We start from the raw sequence: 20,407 nt of genomic DNA on the forward strand, positions 1-20,407 counted from the left end.
CATCAAACATATGCCAAGGTTATCCTTGTGGGGAGATCCATAAACTTCAACACGTGCGCTTTCCACTAGTCCAAAACATTCTCGTATTCTTTGCTGCAAGTCATTTTCGTTGTCCAAATCTACCAGCTTCTCTAAGATGGGACAATTTCTGACCTTAATGTTTTGCAGTGATGGAAATCTGATTCCGATGTTGCTCAACTCCGGGAGTCCTACCAGATTCAATTCCCGAAGCTTCTCCAATACACACTCCTCCGAAATACGTTGAAACAGAGTCTTCAATCTATCACAGAACTTGATTTCCAGGATCTCAAGGTTTTCTGGCAGCTGTTGTGGAGTGAAAACGTTTTCAAGTTTTGGACAACAGTTTATATACAAGTGCTTCAAGTTCTTGAAGCTCTCATCTTGGACTTTCCCTTTGTACAAGCTATCCAGGTTAACAAGGTGAGAGACCCATAGAATTTCCAGACTTTGATTCAATCTGATGTCTGCCTTTTCACAAAATAGTCTTTCCATGTTGCCACAACTCTCTAGCCATAAACCCTTCATTGAAGCTATATTGCTTTGGCCTATATCTGATAAGTTTTTTATGAACTGGTTTTCAGTCAGAAAGATATATATGGACTGCTTAAGGATTTCCTCAACACCAGATGGAAATTCCTTATCAAATCCACGAATCTCCATAGACCCACCATTCCTTTCAGGACAAGAAAGGGTCTTGAAGTGGAAATCTTGAAACTCATCTCTTAGACAAAAGATATATTCATCTTTCCCACTAAAAGTAGAAGAGCAGACTGAAATGTGAAACTTATCTTTATCTTTGAAGCATTTGTCCCAAATCTTGTTTATGAAACGGAAAATTTCTGTACCACTTACGGACAGAAAAGGGGAGCCGCTGCTCGAATGGATATTAGGATTCATGAAGATGCCACATTCATCCCAGTTTAGCACATTTGGTAGGCGCTTTATCTTGCCCCAGTCAAGTTCTTGGATTTGCTTCAAGTCTGGCAAATGAAGGCTTTTCAGATGAATCAACTTTGAGATCCAATAGGGGAATTCTTTGACTGTAATTCCCTGAATATCAAGTCTATCCAAGTGAACAAGTTTTTCCAGACGTGGCAGCTGGTCTAGACCTGAACAATTTCCCAGCGAAAGTTGGCGGAGTTTAGTCATTTTCTCTAATGACATAACTTCACTTCCCTTCAAGAACTTCGCCCCAGATAGATCGAGCTGCTGCAAATTTGATAGAGACTCCAAAGACGGAAGTTTTTCCAAGTTGCTGCAATTTCCAAGTACAAGTTCATTCAGTTTCTTAAGATTAGAAACGGAAGGCAGGTGTTTAATCTTACATTCGGAGAGTTTGAGTTGCTTAAGGCTTGCAATGTGCTCAAAGGATTGATCATCTTCAATTTCTTTTAAAGCACTGCAACCCGAGAGATCAATGACCTCCAGCTTCTCTGAGGGGCCCAAGGCTGGCAACTTGCAAAGCTTCTCACAATTTGGTAGTAAAAGCTGACGAAGATTGCTCATTTGGCTAAATGATCTTTCTGGTATCATTTCCAGTGAACTAGCACCCGAAAGATCGAGCTTCTCAAGTCTTTTTAGTGTTTCCATATTAGGAAGTTCTTTCAATAACTCACAATCCTTTAGCAAGAGCTCGCAAAGACTATCCGAAAGAGAGAGAAGTTTTTGTACCTTTGTTTTTGACAAATTGAGGCGACGAAGACAACCAAAACTTCCAAAGGCCATATCTGGTGTTGAACCACCCAGTAAACAAGAACCTGAAAGATCAAGAATCTCAAGTCTTTTTAGTCCTTCCATTTTGGGGAGCTTTTCTAATGACTGACAATTCATTAGTAAGAGCTCACGAAGGTTACTGAGGCCAGCAAGAGATGGAAGTTTCTTGACATTGGTATTTGACAAGTTTAGATGACGAAGGCATTTCAACTCATCAAAGTCAATTTTATCAATTTCATTCTCAATTTCCTGTTCTCCATGTTTTCTTTTTTCGGTTTTGTCAAAACAGGACATGTGGGAAAGATCAAGCACCTCAAGACTTGAAAGGCTGCTAAGATTGGAAGGTAAGCTACTAATTTTGGTTCTCGAGAGGTCAAGGATTCTGAGGGCTTTTTTCTCATTTAATGATTCATTGCGGACTTCTATTAAAGAAGTAGCACCAGAAAGATCAAGAATTTGGAGACCAGACGAATCTTTAAGCTTGCGCAGGTTATTTAAGGATTTACAATTTCTTAATGAAAGCTGGGTGAGTGCTCGAAAATTGTTCAGAACTGGTACTTTTTCAATCTGGGTATGGGAAACGTCAAGCATTTTGAAATTCAGAAGGGAGTTTAACTCTCCATCTCCAAATTCTTTAAAAGAACTAGCACCAAAAAGATCAAGGACCTCTAGTTTATGGAATTTTGTCAAGCTTGGCAATTTTTCCAAGTAAGTGCAGTGCCTAAGGATGAGCAAACGCAGTTCTGTCAGTTTAGAAAAGGAAGTACCTAAAGATTTGATGGGGAGTGCTGAAAGATTTAGGCTTTGAAGTTTCGTCAATTTCACAAAAAATTCATCTGGAATTCCCTTCAAGGAACTGGTACCGGATATCTCTAGAACCTCCAAGGATTCAAGTTTTTTAATATGATCAATGTTCTCCAACATTTCACAATCTCTGAGAACAAGGATGCGGAGTACGAGTGATTCCAATAAGTCCAGTGATTCCAATCTGGGTTTTAGCAGGACAAGAATTTTAAGTTCTTGCATGAGCTTAAAAAAATCCTTAGGAACTTCCCTGTGGAGTCGACTTCCATCCATCACTAGCGTGGTGAACTTTTCCCATTTATTTCGATTGCAGATTGACTTTATCATACCATCCGCTAATGTAATTCTCCCAAGATCCAATTCTAAACATCCTTTTTCTGACCCAGTTAATTGATTCAATCCTAAACAAGCTGCCCCACTAACTCCATTCCGTCGACGATCAAGAACATCCATTGCCAATCTTTCCGTGCTTACAAACTCATCTTCTCGTAATTTCAGAATGAGGAGTCTTTGAAGTTCCATCAAAACACGATGAGCAGGAACATCCATTGCCAATCTTTCCATGCTTACGAACTCATCTTCTTGTAATTTTAGAATGCGGCGTCTTTGAAGTTCCATCAAAATACGATGGCCCTTTTTATAAGCCTTTTCAATACTGTCAATGGGGTCAAAACATCCCTCCATTATCCAGTAGGTGATCAACTCATTGTAATGGATGCTCTCAGGTTTACTCTCAGTCTTAGGTTTGACAAAGAGTTCTCTGCTATGCCAAAAGCACTTGATCATCGCCACATTGTCACTTGGCAACATCTCATACCCACACCGTGCGAGTGACTTGATCTTGTCTGCTTCCTCAATCTTTGCTGCTTCTAAAGGAACATTTTCTAACGCTGAAATGCAAAAATCTTGTTCTCCAACGCCTTTCATGGCCTCTTCTATCATGAACACTACAGCAGCAGGCAACTTGGTGCTAAAAATATTTTCAAAAATCTTGTTCTCCAATGCCTTTAATGGCCTCTGCAATGCTGATCTCTTCCAAGCGGTTTAGTACATACTTCTGCTCTTTTGCAGTGAAGACCATAGCTAGTTCTGTCAAAAACTTCCTTGTTAGAATAAGTAAAATCGAGACCATATGATTTGACGAAATGATTAATTCTTGAAATTCCTCATGAAGAATAAATTATCATTGCAATGAATCAATATAACATTGTGTAATGGTCACTTTACGGGCGTTATTCATTTTATTTTATTTTTTATCTGAATCATGGTAAATAATAGTTTTATGAACAAAAATATTTTGATGTTTTAGTGGAGTTGAGATTTAAACAAATATGTAAATTATGGTAGTACTAGTATAATGTGTGAATTTTATGCAACATAAGTAACATTAAAGTCATTAATGTGGACTGTAGAGAAATTATAAATGCCCAAAAATATAGTCAGTTAAACTTCCTGAGGAAACTAACAAGATAAAAAAACGATTCCGTTCCAGCCAAAGAGTCAGTCAAACGTCTTTATTTCTCAAAAATTTATTTTTTAAACTTCAAAGAGGTACTCGGATCAATCATCTTCACCACATAATTTTCTCTTCAATGCTATATATAGATAAATATATAGCGAATAAAGCATTGTCACAGCAATTGATATTCAAAAATTTGATTATCAAGTTCATATCTGTAATATTATTAATATAGTTTATATTCATATTGAGGTTGAAAACAATTTTGATCCTGCCTAAGAGTGTAAATTGGTGTCGTGGTACCTAATTTAAGTGGTGCCTGTCTAGCGGACTTCTAGGATGTTAAAGATATCTAGGACAATCTTTTGAAAATTATGACAATTAGTAATTTTGTACTAAGTTATTATCCGATTGGTTATGCTATGATTCCTTTATATTCTCTTTCTCTCTTTATTCCCACGCCATAGATCAACAGCATGTTTAATAATTGAAAGATACTATAATAAATTATTTATGCACTCTCATTCTACTGTTTAGTCAAGAGGAAAGTCAAAACAATACAAAGCAAGTCATACATACAAATTTCCTCAACTAGCTCAACTCCAATTATGTTGATTGCTTTACGGATTTTGTGTCCTATGTAATTTAAAAAAAAAAAAAAAAAGTTATAGGTGTACTATCAAACGAACTTTGTACAGTTTTATTGTAAATTTATATTTTTATCCACATTTAAAATTACTATTAAAGATATTTACTGTTTAAACATATTTATTTTCAGAAGTATAAGATTAAATATTTCAAATGTGTTCAAAAATATGTGATTAAACAACTTAAATATATTTAAAATTATGCGATTGAATGTTTTTCAGTATGAATATTTCAGATGTGGTTAAAATTATATGACTGAACATTTTAAATGCATTTAGAAGTATGTAACTGAATATCTTCCAATATGAACATCTTAAATATGTTTAAACATATATGACTGAACATCTAAAATGTATTTAGAAATATATCATTGAACATCTTTAAATACGTTTATAATTTTAAAACTGAACATTTAAACGAATACATTATTCCATTTCCTAAAAGTGTTCTAACCGAAAAAAAAAATTTGTGGAATTTTTATTACTATCATTTTCGTCTAAAAACATTGTGAAAGTTTTCGTGGAGTGATATTTGATTTGTAAACAATTCATGGGGAAAAGAAAATGTGTTTTTTTAACTTAATTAATGCTCTATAAATTATGAATATTTTAAATGTTAAAAATATTGTGTAAAGTTATTTTATATTTTTTGTATATTTAAATAGTAGTGAATAAAAAACAATACTGTATAAAGTTTATTTAGAATTGTGAAAAAAATTTCTTTTTTAAAAGTCAAGTCATGTTTCTACAATTAATAAGCAAATCAAATTAAAGGATGATCCTTAATACAAAAGAGTAATTTTTTTTTGTTAGGTTTTCTATTGTTTCGATAGGATCCATTTACGTGAATCCCGTGTAAAAAGATAATTCAAACGAGATTGAGAATGTTATATTATTAATGACCAAACATTTACACTTTGATTTTTGATTTTTACTTTTTGGATTTTTATGCTTAATTGTGTATAATATTTTTAGTTTAAATGTTTGTTAATGGTTGTTAAAGTTTGTTAAGCATGTCAAATAACTATTACAATAAAAGGGGGAAATACAAAACAAGAAAACCGATTACAAATTCAAATTGTTTTTTATTTGCTACATTTGTTGTAATCCCTTTATAAACTTAATTATAGTTAATTGAGATAATTAACATTTAAAATAAACAAATAATTAACATTTAAAATAAACAAATTATACATAATTAAGTAGAAAAATACAAATAAAAACAGAATACCAATGTCTTACCTCCTCACGTTAGAAACCAAAGGCCCCGAGAATGGCTCGTTTTTCTACTTACGATTGAACAATCAACCAACAAAGGCCAAATGTACGTTCCCCTGTTGAACACAAGATCTCATCATGGCTGAAACATTTACAGCTCAAGCAATATAATATATTCATCATTTAGGGGGTTTAATTAATCAATATGATTTCTTTTTTTTCTTTTTTTTTAAATTAAAATTAATATTTGTTTAGCTATGTTTTCTGTTTTCTATTTTCAAAACTTAGTTTTCAAAATAAGGAATAAAAAATAATTTTCTATTGATTTTAAAAAACAAAGAATGCTTGGCAATTTAGGATTTTGGACTAGTTATAGTGCTTGGGTGCTCTGCTTGCTTAGATGATTTGAAGTATCCGACCCTTTCAAGCAATTCTATGTATTGGACCTGTTTGGGTCGTCAGGATCTCAAATCCATTCAAACAATCCCCAAACATCGAGACCCATTTGGGTATTTTAGAGCCCAGTCGCATTCAGGTCGCCCCAAGCCTTAATCTTGTCGGGTGATTGTGTTTAAATTGTCTCCAAGACAAAATTTTTCAAAACTATTCTTAAAAAAGGACATCCAAATGCTTTATAAGTGTTTAAAAGAATAGTTTTTTTTTTAATATTTATTTTCGAAAACAAATAATTACTTTAAAAACAGTTGGCCTAATAGACCCAAGGTGCCATTTGTCATGTGTTTGGGTTTTTTTTTTTTTTTTTCAACTAATTGAGTGTAATTTGTTTACTTCAATTGTTAGTTAGTATTAGTGATAACTAAGTATCTTAATTAATTATAAACCTAAGAAAAAAATGTAATAAAACACTATTTGAAATTGTGTTGATTTTTTTTTGGTTTTTGTTTCTTCAAAATTAATTGATATGTTTTACAAACTTTAATTATCACTAATTAACACTAACAAACAATTAAAATAAGTAAATTACGTATAATTTAATTAAAAAAGTGAAAAGCAAAAACTAAACATGCAAACAAACGACAATATAGAAGTGATGTAGTGCGTATTTATTAATATAGGTAACCAGTTATCTATGATGTAGCACTCAAACGATGGGAGAAAACTATGATGTAGTTCATTTTTATAGAAGTGAAAAGTAGCTCTCGATGGAGCAAAATTTTGGTATTCCAGGGAGTTTGTACTCCCTTTTGTAATATATTTGTGGAACTCATCATGTGAGATCCACATGTGTATTACAGAATGGAGTGCATACTCCCCTTGTATTGCCGATTTTTTTTTTTTTTTTTTTCTCTCTTGATGATGACTTTTTAATTGTTTATTTTATTTTTTAGGGTAAATCTTGACTTGATAGAGTATAAACAAAGAAGGTATAAAGTTTGGGCAATTTATGTGTAGCTGAAATTAACAAAATATTATATGGCCTGTTAATATTAATATTAATATTTTATTTTGGTAAGTACATTTTACTCCTGAGTATACACCTTTTTTTTTTATCACAAACAATGAAAAAAAAAAAAAAAAAAAACTATGCACATTTTTGTATTGTTATAAAACCCTTCATCTTCATGTTGCCCCTTGAGCTAAAATTTACCTGCTAGTAAATTCTACTCATGCAATTTTGAAAAGTAAATTGGACAAAACTAATCATGCATACCGTCTAAAAATAATATATAAGAAAACTATTTTTATATATAAACTTCTATAAGTTGTTCATGTTTAATTTCATTAACTTTATTAAATGAAATGCTTGATAAACTTACTGAAAAAAAAAAAAAAATGTAAAAGTTGAGGTGACAATGTGTGGGGTTTAATATATAGGAGAAACTCCAAAAAGGCGTACTGTTTTATTTCTAGGGGTTTTACAATAATAGTTATTCCCTATATTATTATTATTTTTTTATTGTTTCATTTCCAAATATTTGCAGGTACATTTGGCTTCGAGAAAGAAAACAATATTTTATTTACCCAAAAAAAAAAAAAAAACCAACATTTCTTTGACTATTATTATGATTTAAGGGCAATGCAGTCTTTTAATATGTCAAATGTCTTCAAGGGGCTCCGAAAAAATGCTGTAAGGTTTGAAAATTAAAATAAATGGCAAAATTTGGTTATATGTACTTTATTTTCTCGATGAAAAACTGGTACTGCTAATAATTAACAGGTAAACTTTTGTTTTTTTATTTTTTTATTTTTTATTTTTTATTTATAAAAAATAAGGCTAAAGGGAAAGCAAGAGTGGAAAAGGGACGAAAAATTGGGTGATTGTATTGCTTCAAGAAATCTATAATCAATCAAAGTGAACTCCTTTTTGAAATCAGGCTATGCATAAAATATAAGAAATAAAAACAGATGCATTCTACAACCAGAGAGATTCATGTTCATTAGAGGAATATGATCTACTTCAAAGTTCAAACTACTGGAAAAACTGACAGAAAAGGAAACGAAAAACAAATTGCAGAAATAAGCAAAACAATATGTAATAAAAGTAAATAAGAAAAAAAAAGGGAAAAACCATGAATAGGAAGAGGAAAACAAACCTGGATTTTTCTCCTTTTTATTCGTTTCTTTGGTAGCTATGAGGACTTTGGATTTGGATGCCAAAAGCAGGTCCGAAAGATCAACCAGAAAGTGTACTGGCCTGGAACTCTCTCCGCTTGCTAAGATATAAAACCTTCCAAAGTCAACAACACCACCTCCTTCTTTATATTTTAGCGATTTGGTCCAGTTCTCCCATTAGTTTCGCTTTGCGCCATCGTCTTTTTTTTATTTATTATTATTATTATTATTTTTCTTTGGCAGAGAAATTATTTGTGATTCCTTGAACTTTTCCATTTGATCCCTCCATTCATTATATATTCGATTCTAGCATCTTGCTTGCGAGAAAAAGAAAAGAAAAAAAAAAAATACAAAACATTTCCCTATGGAATTTCAATTTGTGACCCCCTATTTTTTTTTTTTTTTTAAAAAGAAATTTCCTCCCTGAAACTATTGCATAATGTCAAATCGTCGCTTCTCTATTTTACTTTTTAGGAATTTGACAAAACTAACCGTATAATATTCAAGTTATAAACTAATTGTATAAACACCATTAAAAAGAAAAGGGAAGAACATAAAATTATATTAGTTATAACTCTTTTACGGAAAATTTGGTAAAAGATGAAATGAAATATATATATATATATATATATATATATGTATAAGTATATACATTTCAGTACTATTGATCAATTTCTATCAATTTTGATTCAAAACAACTGTTATAATGTAGATATATTTTATTTTGTTTATATAACTAGTTAATTTAAAAATAAAGTTACAGCTTCATCAAATTCCAACAAAAAATTTTAGAGAGAAGGCAATTTGAAGCAATAGCGTGGGGGAAAATTTCTTCAGAAAAAAAAAATATAGATGTGTGGGGTAAATTGAAACAAGAGTGAAAGTTAAGAGGATGTAATTCTTTTATAAAAAAATAAATAAAGAAATTATACACACATGGGATTTTGGTGGTAACTCGACCTCCAATTGTGACGACTTAACTTTTTTGCAAAAATAAAAAATAATAGTTTTTAACAACTCTAGTGAGGTTAATTCTATTCACACATATAAAAATGCTAAATACACTACAATTTTAATGATTTTTTTATATTTCAATGATAGACATATAGATAAATGCCTTAAATAGCCTTAAATACTTAAAAAAACAAAAACTAAAAAAAACAAAAAACAAAAATCAAACAACAAAAAAGAAAGAAAAAAACAAGTATTAAATATTAGATATGCATCAAGGTACAAACAATAAACTTTTGATTTCACATATCAGTTGCTTTATCTAGTTTTAAAGTGCCTTCCTTAATCTTTCAGGAAAATATGAAATTCTTAGAATTTGAGATAAGGTACTCAAGTTTCAGCTGAGGCTCATATTGGCTTCCCGTCTTTGCCTTGTAAAAAGAACTAGCAGGTTGATGCAATATTACCTGATAATATAACATAATAGAGAGTTCCTCTATCTTGCATGATGAAAGTTGAAAAGACAAAGAATAATAAAATAAATAGTAAATTGCAGAAAATCAAACAATTATACAATATCTGCCTTATGTAATGCGTAGGGATTATTTAGCTACTATGTTTGCAGAAGAAATAACCGTAAATAGCTCGGAAAAATTTGGAAATATTCAAGTGCCTAAAAGAGATAACAAAATAATTATGTTGGATTTGAGTTGAATAGCTTCTCATTTGCCATGGCTCGACCCTTTTATGGTAGATATTGGTGCACACATGCACAAATGCTTTTTTTTCTATATTTTTTGAAAATCTACTATGGATGTATCTATTATTCTGAATTTCAATTTGCGAATGGATATTTGAATGCCGAGCTTCATATTTAGGAAAAAAATAATAAAAGAAATTGATATTTGAATACCTTTGGATGGCCAATGATTGAAGACGACAATCAACGAATAATGAGAAGGAGAGACAATTATGAAGGATGGAAAAACCAAACTCATCAATAACTGAACGATTAGATATTTGATAAAGTGTAACACTTGAAGCTTTTTTGTTAGATGTTGTTTTTAAGAACCCTAAACCCAAGGGAGACCTGTTATGGTTTGATTGTTTTTAAAAAAATGGGGCTGTTTTTGGAAAATTGATTGTAGCGTATTTAGGGTTTTTTTCTTTAGTTTTTTTTTTTTTTTTAACTTATTAAGAGTAAAATAGGCATAATATAGTAGTGTAGATAGAAAAATAAAATTTAATGTGAATATAAAATATAATGTGTCAATAACTTTTATAGTGTGAATAGAATTGTCCCTCTAATTAGTGTATGACTTTTTTTTTTTGGGGTCTATAAATACATAATAATATGACAATTTTGAAATAATGTATCATAAAATAATCAATATATTCTTTTTGTCCTAAAGTAATCAATAAAAGAACAGAAAAGAGTTTTCCCCTTTCTTATGCAAAGATGACAGCATGAGTATTTGCGCCATAGGTATATATGAATCATACTGCTTTACTAACTCATTATTATATATTTTCTAATCATCTAACAAGTTTTAATTAATTTAACATACTTATGTAGATATACATTCTTTTTATATATACATATATACATATATATATACAGTCTGTCTATGGTGCAGACGGTCCTCATGCAGACCGTAATATTGGTGACAATTTTTCATAGTATTGGTGACGATTTTCTAAAAAATCATCGTTAATACTATGAAAAACTATCACTAATACTGCGGTCCTCATACGGACCGTCTTCACCATAGAATTTTCATATATATATATATATATATAAGTCTATTTCAAATAAGATCCATTTTATTTTATTAAATTAAAATCCAACATTAATGACCATTAAATTATAGTAAAAATTAAAATTTAAAAAGCAATGGATTTAATGGCATATTAAAATGCTATTTAGAAAAAAAAAAAGTTATGTTGAAACTCAATGATTAATAAATATATTTATAAATTTTAACATTTAATGTAATCTAACAATTAAAAAAAAACTGTTATATCAAATCCTATATTAAGGACTATATCTGAACCTGATTATATATATATATATATATATATATATATATATATATTTTTTTTTTTTTTATTCTTTCCATATTATTTTCTCTACGTTTAATGAGCAAGGTGTCTATCATAATTTAAAAATCTTGAATTGCCTATCATAAATTTACTTTGTTTGCCTCTGAATTAACGGAGACTAAATAGTTTATAACTTGTAGGTTTTACACATTGATCAGTAAAATACAAGTTCATGGCATACATACAATTTGCTAATAAAATATATCATAGTGGTACGTGAACATGGGAGAGTATTAATTTTAATTATGTCATATATATATATATATACACTGAGAATAAAATATAAAGCTGATTTATCATATAATAATTGAAAAGCTCACCACCTCAATATAAAAATTTGTCACATAAAATACTTTCTTATCATAATATATTTATTAATATCTAAAACATTTACTAGTTGAAGCCCATGTTCTCGTACCGAACCCTATAATATATTTTATTAGCAAATTGTATATATATGCCATCAAAGTGTATTTTAATAATCAATGTGAAAATAAGTTATATGCAACCTAGTCTCCATTTTTATTTATTTATTACTTTTTTTTAATTAATCTAGTCTCCATTAATTGAGAGGCAAACGAAACAATATTAACTATAATAATTTCTTCATTAAATATATATATATATATATATATATACAATACTATTTAAGTGCGATATTTTTTACTTTTTAAATTAAAATAATTAAATTTAATTATTTAAAATAGTTAAATTACATGTATTTATTATGATAGATTTGATCTGACATATCATATCAGGTACTTGTAATTCAACATTTTAAATTATCAAACCTACCCACTCATTCTCAACTTAAAAGGTTGAGGATATATTATCATCTAAGTTGAATTGATACACTAATATCCTTCCAGGAAGGATTAACAAGATCTGGCTGCACCATCGTTGTAATATTTAAGTTTCTGATTAACTAAGCACAAAGTTTTGTCTAGACCTGTTAAAATATCTGTTTACTGTTTTTCTTTTTGAGATTGTATATTAAATTAGAGGATGGGATTTTTTAGCTCCATACCTGTACGAATGGGACTAACACTAGTTGCCATTGTTGCTCAATTATATACAGGGATTATAATTTAAGCACAACTAAATAAACTTTGCTTTTGTTTTTATTTTACCAATTTCATTACAAAACCATTTGATGGTCCATACAAAATATCAGTAATAATTTTACAACATTGCAAAAAGAAAAGATAAAAAATAAAAAAGCAATTGCCTCGATGTGGTTTGTATATATATATATATATATAACAATGACCTAGACAAATCGAAATCAGTACTGAACCACAAATTTGGATTCGTACAAGCTTTTTTTATGCTTTCAACAGTGTCTCAATTGGGTAAATAGTGAACACATTTGGCTTGGAGAAAAGTTAAAAACCAATAGAGACACATATTATAATCTCAATTAAAACAATTATAAAATAAAGTCTCAAGGACCCAAAAAAGATATAATAATAGTAAAGAAAGACTCAACTTAAGCTAGGAGCAGAGCTGGGGTTGGCAATGACTCTTTTAATTACCTGACCATCTCCAGGTTCAACTCCTGCATGTGGTCAATTGGAAATCCGATAAATAATAATAATAATAATTAATAAAGAAAGACTCTTAATTATATGTAGAATTAATAAAGAAAGGCTAAAATAGACTTCATAATTATATGTAGACAATAATGGATCGGAATCTTTTATCGTCATTTTTTTATCCCAACCCCGTCCATGATCCAAAATATTAATAAATAAAAAAATTATGGTGCTAACAGATTGGGGATTAGTTAGAGAGAGAGAGAGAGAGAGAGAGAGAGAGAGAGAGAGAGAGAACCTTGTTTTAGAAGTATAAGAAAATTGACATCTAAGAAGACTGTTGTTAATTATTGGCCTCTTCTTTCATGCGTAGCAGGTGTGTTCCATTTATAAAGTCTTCCATATACTGACGTAGGAATACAACTCATCAAATAATATTCTTTATACCAAACTAATATACACTGATGCGGAATAAATATTTCACATAATTTTTTGGTCATTTTGCCATCAAGTGCTAGACCTGGCAATTTGGATCATGATACAGCGACACAATTTAAAAACGATACGGAATAAATAGGTTTGAATTTATTATAAATGGGTTCGGATCATAATCGGATCAACCCGTTTAACATGAATATTAATCGTGTTATTTTCGGGTTGATCTGTTTAACTCGAAATTGACCCATTACAATCAATTTATTAAACGTGTCAGTTTCAACCTGACACGATTATATACCTATTACAATCCATTTAAATTTAATTTTAAATCAATATTTTATCACTAATATAATATTTAATAACTAAAAAATATTATAAATTAAAAATTTTATAAAAATAATTTTCTATTACTAATTTTTTAAAAACAAAAAATACATCTTTAATAAAACAAAAACATAAAAATAAAAATAAAAATAAAAATAAAATTTTTTTCGGGTTAGTAGGTTAATTTTCGGGTTAACGAGTTAATAGGTTAGTTTTCGGATTAATATGTCAATTTCGGGTTAACGGGTTAATAGGTCAACACGACCCGTTAAAATAATCGTGTTAAACGGGTCGTATCGTGTTAACCTGTTTATAAACAGGTCGGGTTAGTGTTTTAGGTATCTGACACGATTAATAAATGGATCGTGTTCAGATTAGGTATTTTTGACATGATTATTAAACGGATTGACACGAACACGACCCACGAACACGAATTGCCAGGTATATCAAGTGCTAAAAGTATTGTTTATTTCTTTAGATAATATGTCTCAAGTTGAAATTATTAGACAAATTTGATATATATAATAAATTTACATTTTATTAAATTAAATTTTTAAAATCAATAATAATTTAATATGATATCAAAATTTAAAATTTTACAAAGTTCAAATTTTATTACCTTCATAATAATTTAAATTTTTGTAATTTATGATAATTTAATAGAAATTCTTCATTTTGAATTGAAAAAAAAAATAAAAATCGTTAATTTATAATTTAATGAATTATATAACTCTTCCTATCTCCAATACAAGGAATATTATTACTAAGAGCTTAATTTTTATTTTATTTTTATCAATATTAGTAATTTCATAGAACTAATAAACGCAACTAATTACATTGCCACTATAATCATCTAAATGATAGTTTAGTAGAAAAAAATTTTCAAACCATCACATCTGTGGATTTGGAAGTTATAATTCATTATTATCTTAGATGATCTTATATCGTAATATAATATTATGCTTATGATACTATCAGAAAATTTTTTTTTTCCATAAAAAAAAAAATTACATTGCAACTACAAATAAAACATAGAAGTCCAAAAATAAAAAAGACTATAAATAAATAAAACATCTCAAGTATGTAATTGATTAAATATTATATATCATTTATCATCAATTATTCAACCGTATATGAATGTCACTAACTTGGATGAATCGGGAAAAATCCAAAATGCATAATTATTACATTATTTTTTTTTGGTTATCGGACAGATAGGAATGATCACTATCTCCAAATTTATTCATGAGAAGATTTTTATTTATTTATTTTAACATGTGATTATTGAAGTTTTTCATATATGGGATAATAGTTCCGTTCACATCAAGTCAACCATCACCGATGGTTTTAATATTAAATTTTTTTTAATTAGTTTTTAAATCACATTAATAATATGATTTAAAATTTTAAAAAAATTACCAAATATAGATTTAATGCCATGTTCACAAAAAACCAAAAAACAAAAAACAAAAAAAACTCAACATGCGTATGCGTATCAATGACTTGGACGAATTGGGACAGATCCAAAATGCATAATTATTATTATTATTTTGGGGTTATCGGACAGATAGGAATAATCACTATCCCAAATTTGTTCAGAGGAAGATTTTTATTTATTTATTTTTGTGTGTGATTATTCAAGTTTTTCATATATGGGATTATAGTTAAGTTCATATCCGATCAATCTGATGGTTTAACATTATATCTTCTCTTATTAGTTTTAAAATTCTATCAAAGATACGATTTAAAATTCAAAAAATTATCAAATAAGTATTTAATAATATATTAAAATACTATTTAAAAAATAATAATTTAAAGAAAATAAATCCTACCACAACCAGGTGAGTAATGCAATTCAATAGTTAAAAAAAATAAATCATGACGTTAATTCTAATATTAAGGCTCTCATTTGAACATATAACTCTACAAAATAATGTCCTCAAATATAATAAGAAGTCAACACACATTTAGCCTCCAGAAATATTAAAAAAAATAGATATAATAATTCGAATTGAAAGAATAATAATAAAAATGATTTTTTTGCACTTATACCCTCTAAATTTCTCACCAATTTGCAACTTGCACTCAAAATTTTGTATTTGTCACTTATGCCCTCTAATTTATTTTAAACTTTATGGTCAAAATCCCATATTTAAGAGGGCATAAATGAAAATTTCTATAAAGTTTAAGAGGTATAAATATAAATTTCTATAAAGTTTAGGAGAATAGGTAATAAATATAATTTCCAAAGTGCAAATTGCAAATGAGTGTAAAATTCAAGATCATCCATGAAAACAATCAAATAAAAAACGACTCAAATGTAGAGTCTTTCCGACCAAAAAAAATATATATATACATATATATATATATATATATATACATATATAGTCTTCATCAATTAGTATTATCTTTAAAGTCCTTGAAATATATGCACGTGATGGACGAGCCAGAAAGTGGGAACCATGAATGTGCCTAACAGCCAACGAATAGCGATCTCAATGTCAATAATAATAATAATAATCATAATAACAATAAATTATTAATAATAATAACAATAATAACGAATTTCAAGATTTCAATATATTAAATAAAACATATGATGATGTAGGAATAAATATGTATAGATAAAGTTTTTTTTTATTTTTTAAATGTACAAATAAATATTATATCATTAATTATTCAACTACTATCATTAATTTTGCTTGAGGTCGGCATCAATGATATGGACAGATGGAACCAGTAGTACTCCACAAACTTGAGATTCGCAAGCAGTACTCCAAAATAATATTTACACACACATATCGTATATACATATATACAAACAAAAATGTCTCAAATAATAAATAGTCAAACACATTTGTCCTAAAGAAAAATTGAAAAACTACGGATAATAATTAATAAACAAAGGCTCTGATCATACACTTCATATTTAACACATATAAACACATACTTAATTGATAAAGATGTGATGTATGTTTAATATATAGTATATAAAACCATATTGGTTTCCAAAGACTTTACCCTACAATTATTTTTTATAGTGAAAATTACAATACATACATATATATATATATAAGTCCTATTATCCCTTTAAAAAGAAAACTGTAATTATTTTGAGATCATATTATTGTTGGGAAAAAATTGTGTCTCCTTTCAATTTTTTCAGGATTTTTGGATTGATGATGAAAAGAAATATTGAAACAAAATCAAAGTACACACAAAACAATAGAAAATAAAAGCAAAAATAAGAAGTTTTGAATATGGTTCGACGATCAATGTGATTCCTACCTTCACGGAGCATACTCGTTCAAAATCCATTATCAATCTTGGAGGTATTAGAACGATGTTTAAGAACTCTCTTATTCTCTTTTATCGACTCTCTCAATTTCTTTCTAAGTTTCACGAACTCATATCATCACATGATGAAATTAGGGCACAATAAAACGCATTAAAACAATAATAAAATCAGCAAAAAATACGAAACTTATCTAAATATCATCGTAGTGTCGCAATCCTGTGCAATCGATGCCACAACGCTATCTTTTCGAGCAAAAATCCCACATTGCAATTGTGCTAGTGCCCTAGCACCTCCTAGCGTAGTGTCAAAGCCCGCCATGGATAGCACCATAAAGCTATCTTCTCATGAACAAAATTCGATGTTGCAGCCCTACAACGCCTCCTAGCTAGTGTGATAGCTCTCATATTGCCTTGCAACTTCTTCTTCTTTTCGTTCGGGTTTTCTTTTCAAGCTTTACAAATAAAAAATCTTCCATTTGAAGATTTAAACTATACCTCATACCTTGATGACTAGTGAATGTATTGTGCTCATCTTTGGTCTTCAACCCTGAAGACTAACTAAAACTATGCACAGCTTCAACTTCTCTATTGTCACTGGCTTAATCAACATTTTAGATGGATTCTTGCTTTCTTGTATCTTAACAAGTACCAGCACTTCATCCTCAAGTAAATCTCTGATTAAGTGGTAATGTACATTAATATGTTTAGTTCGTGTATTATGTGCTGAGTTCTTAGCCAAGTGTATTGCACTTTGACTGTCACTTTAGAAACATACTCCTTTTGATGGAATCCCATATTTGACTACAAGCCTTGCAATCATATCATCTCCTTACTGACCTCAACCACTACCACATACTTTACTTAAGTTGTAGATAAACAATCCTTTGCACTTGAGATACCCAATTAATGGTGGTCCTACTTAGAAAAAACACATAACTTGTTGTGTTCGTCTTATTATCCACATTACCAGCATAGTTTGCATCTAAGTAGTCATGTAGCTTTAACTCACTCTTTTGAAGTATAGACATTTCTTTATGGTATCCTATAAGTATTTGTTTACTTGGGTTTGACATGTATTTGCTAACAACTTCCAGTGCATGAGCTATATCTAGTCTTGTGCCCACCATGGCCTATACTAGAGTTCTAATAGTTGAAACATAACGAATCTTAACCATGTAGTCTAACTCCTCAGTTATCTTTAGACTCTGTTCTTTAGATAACCTGAAATGAATAGGCAAAGGCACTTTGACAGGTTTAGAATCAGTAATTACGAACCTTTCAAATACCCTATGAATGTACTCTTCTTGAGAAAGCTTCAGAATATCATTCTTCCTATCTCTGCTAATCTTTATGCCAAGTATCTTTTTGGTCTCTCTTAGGTCCTTTATCTAAAATTTACTAAATAATTACTTCTTCAACTTATTAATCTTACCAAGATTTGAACCAACAACCAACATGTCATAAACATAGAGTAATAAGATAATAAAACTCTCACCAGTTTTTCTGAAATTACAACAGTGGTACCCATTCTCCTTCATGAAGCCATCAAACTTCCTGTACCACTATATTGGAGCTTGATTCTCATTGCCTCTAATTGCAAATTACTTTGGCTGCTATATCTCAATCTCCTTCTCCAAGTTATCATAGAAGAATGCTGTCTTCACATCTAGTTACTCTAGATGAAGATTCTTAGTTGCAAAAATGCTCAAAACTGACTTGATGGCAGGTAGTTTCACCAAAGAGAATATATTAGTGTCATCTGTCCTCTACCTTTACTAAAAGCCCTTGACCACCATTATGGCCTTATACCTTTTGGAACCACTATGTTCCTATTTCAAGCGATACACCAACTTATTTTGCAAGGCTTTCTTTTCTTATGAAAGCTTGGCTAACTCCCAAGTATGGTTATGCATTAAATATGCATCTCCTCATTCATTACAAGCTCCCAATTGTTTGAATCGCTCATCCAACATGCCTCATCATAGTATTTGGGTTCACCACCTTCTATCAATAACAAATAGTTTATTTTGTTTGGTGTATGCGGTGTATTATATCTCTCAAGTGGAATTGGTAGCTATGGCTGCTCCACATTCTGTGCAGTGGTTTCCTTGATTTATTTTTCAGTTTTCTCCACCCGTGTATGCACATTCTCATTCTAAAAAGCTTGTCTCGATCGCCCTACTGTGTTTGTCAAAATGTATCATCTTCATTAGGATCAAAATCAGTAGGTTCAAAACATACTATCCTTTTAGGATTTGAAGCATCTCTGTCATTGTACATAACCTTCTTATTGAAGATTATAACTTTGTTTCTGATGATCTTCCTATTCTGCTCACCCCAGAATCTACAACCAAAATCATCACCACCATACCCAATAAATGTGCACCTCTATGATTTGGCATTCAATTTACTTCTAGGATGACCTCTAATGTGCAAATAGGAAACATATCCATATTTCCTCTTGTATTTTGTATTCCAATGATACTGATGGTCCTCCATATATTAAACAAGCTGCTATTTTAACTGCTTCATTCCAAAATTGCTTTGGCAAGCTTACATGCAACCTCATGCTTTAGACCCTCTTAGTCATTGTCTTGTTGGTCCATTCTGCTATACCATTTTATGCTGGTGTCCATGGCATAGTTTTCCCTAGCTTGATTCCATTATCATAGTAGAAGCTCTTGAACTCGATGTTCTCAAACTTAACCACCATTGTTTGACCATAATTTCTTCATTTTTAACCTTATTTCATTTTCCACCATAGCTTTTCACTTCTTGAGCACCTTGAACTCTTTTGATTTCTGTCTCAAAAGTAAACCCAAATATTTCTCGAGTGGTCACCAATGAAGGTAACAAAATATGAATTACCTCCTAATGACAAAATTGAAGCTAGTTCCCATATATCTGCATACACTAACTAAAGCTTTTCATCATTTGGAGTTCTACCAACTCTCTTGAAGATAACTCTTTTCTATTTTCCTAAAATGTAACCCTCATACATGTCAATATCCATTAATTTTAGATCTAGTAGCTTCTCATTTGATTGCATGATCTTTAGCCCCTTCTCACTCATGTGCTAAGTCTTTGATGCCATAAATCTGACTCCTCTTTTTTTTTTTTTTTTCTTTTTTTTCCCCAGCAACTTCAAAAAATCCACAACCATCAATTGTCAAATAGAATGTCTCATTCTTCTTGCTATGAGCCATGATGATAACACCTTTAGAGATCTTCCACCTGTCTCTTGCAAATGTTGTTACATACCTTTCCTTTGTTAACTAACTAATGGTTATCAAATTCTTCCTCTAGTTAGGGACATGTATTAC

The 20,407-nt window shown here is 30.0% G+C and overlaps 1 long non-coding RNA gene across 1 annotated transcript in view; it reads right to left on the reverse strand.

Annotated features, from left to right (window-relative positions):
* LOC132804271 (uncharacterized) overlaps nt 1-8,617 on the reverse strand; it is a 25,579-nt gene extending 16,962 nt beyond the window's left edge. The window contains exon 1 of the long non-coding RNA XR_009639398.1: nt 8,418-8,617. This is a non-coding gene — a long non-coding RNA (uncharacterized LOC132804271). The remainder of the gene's footprint in view (nt 1-8,417) is intronic.
* Nucleotides 8,618-20,407: the final 11,790 nt, after the last annotated feature.

Source organism: Ziziphus jujuba, chromosome 6 (genome assembly GCF_031755915.1).
Source record: "Ziziphus jujuba cultivar Dongzao chromosome 6, ASM3175591v1".
Classification (NCBI taxonomy): domain Eukaryota; kingdom Viridiplantae; phylum Streptophyta; class Magnoliopsida; order Rosales; family Rhamnaceae; genus Ziziphus; species Ziziphus jujuba.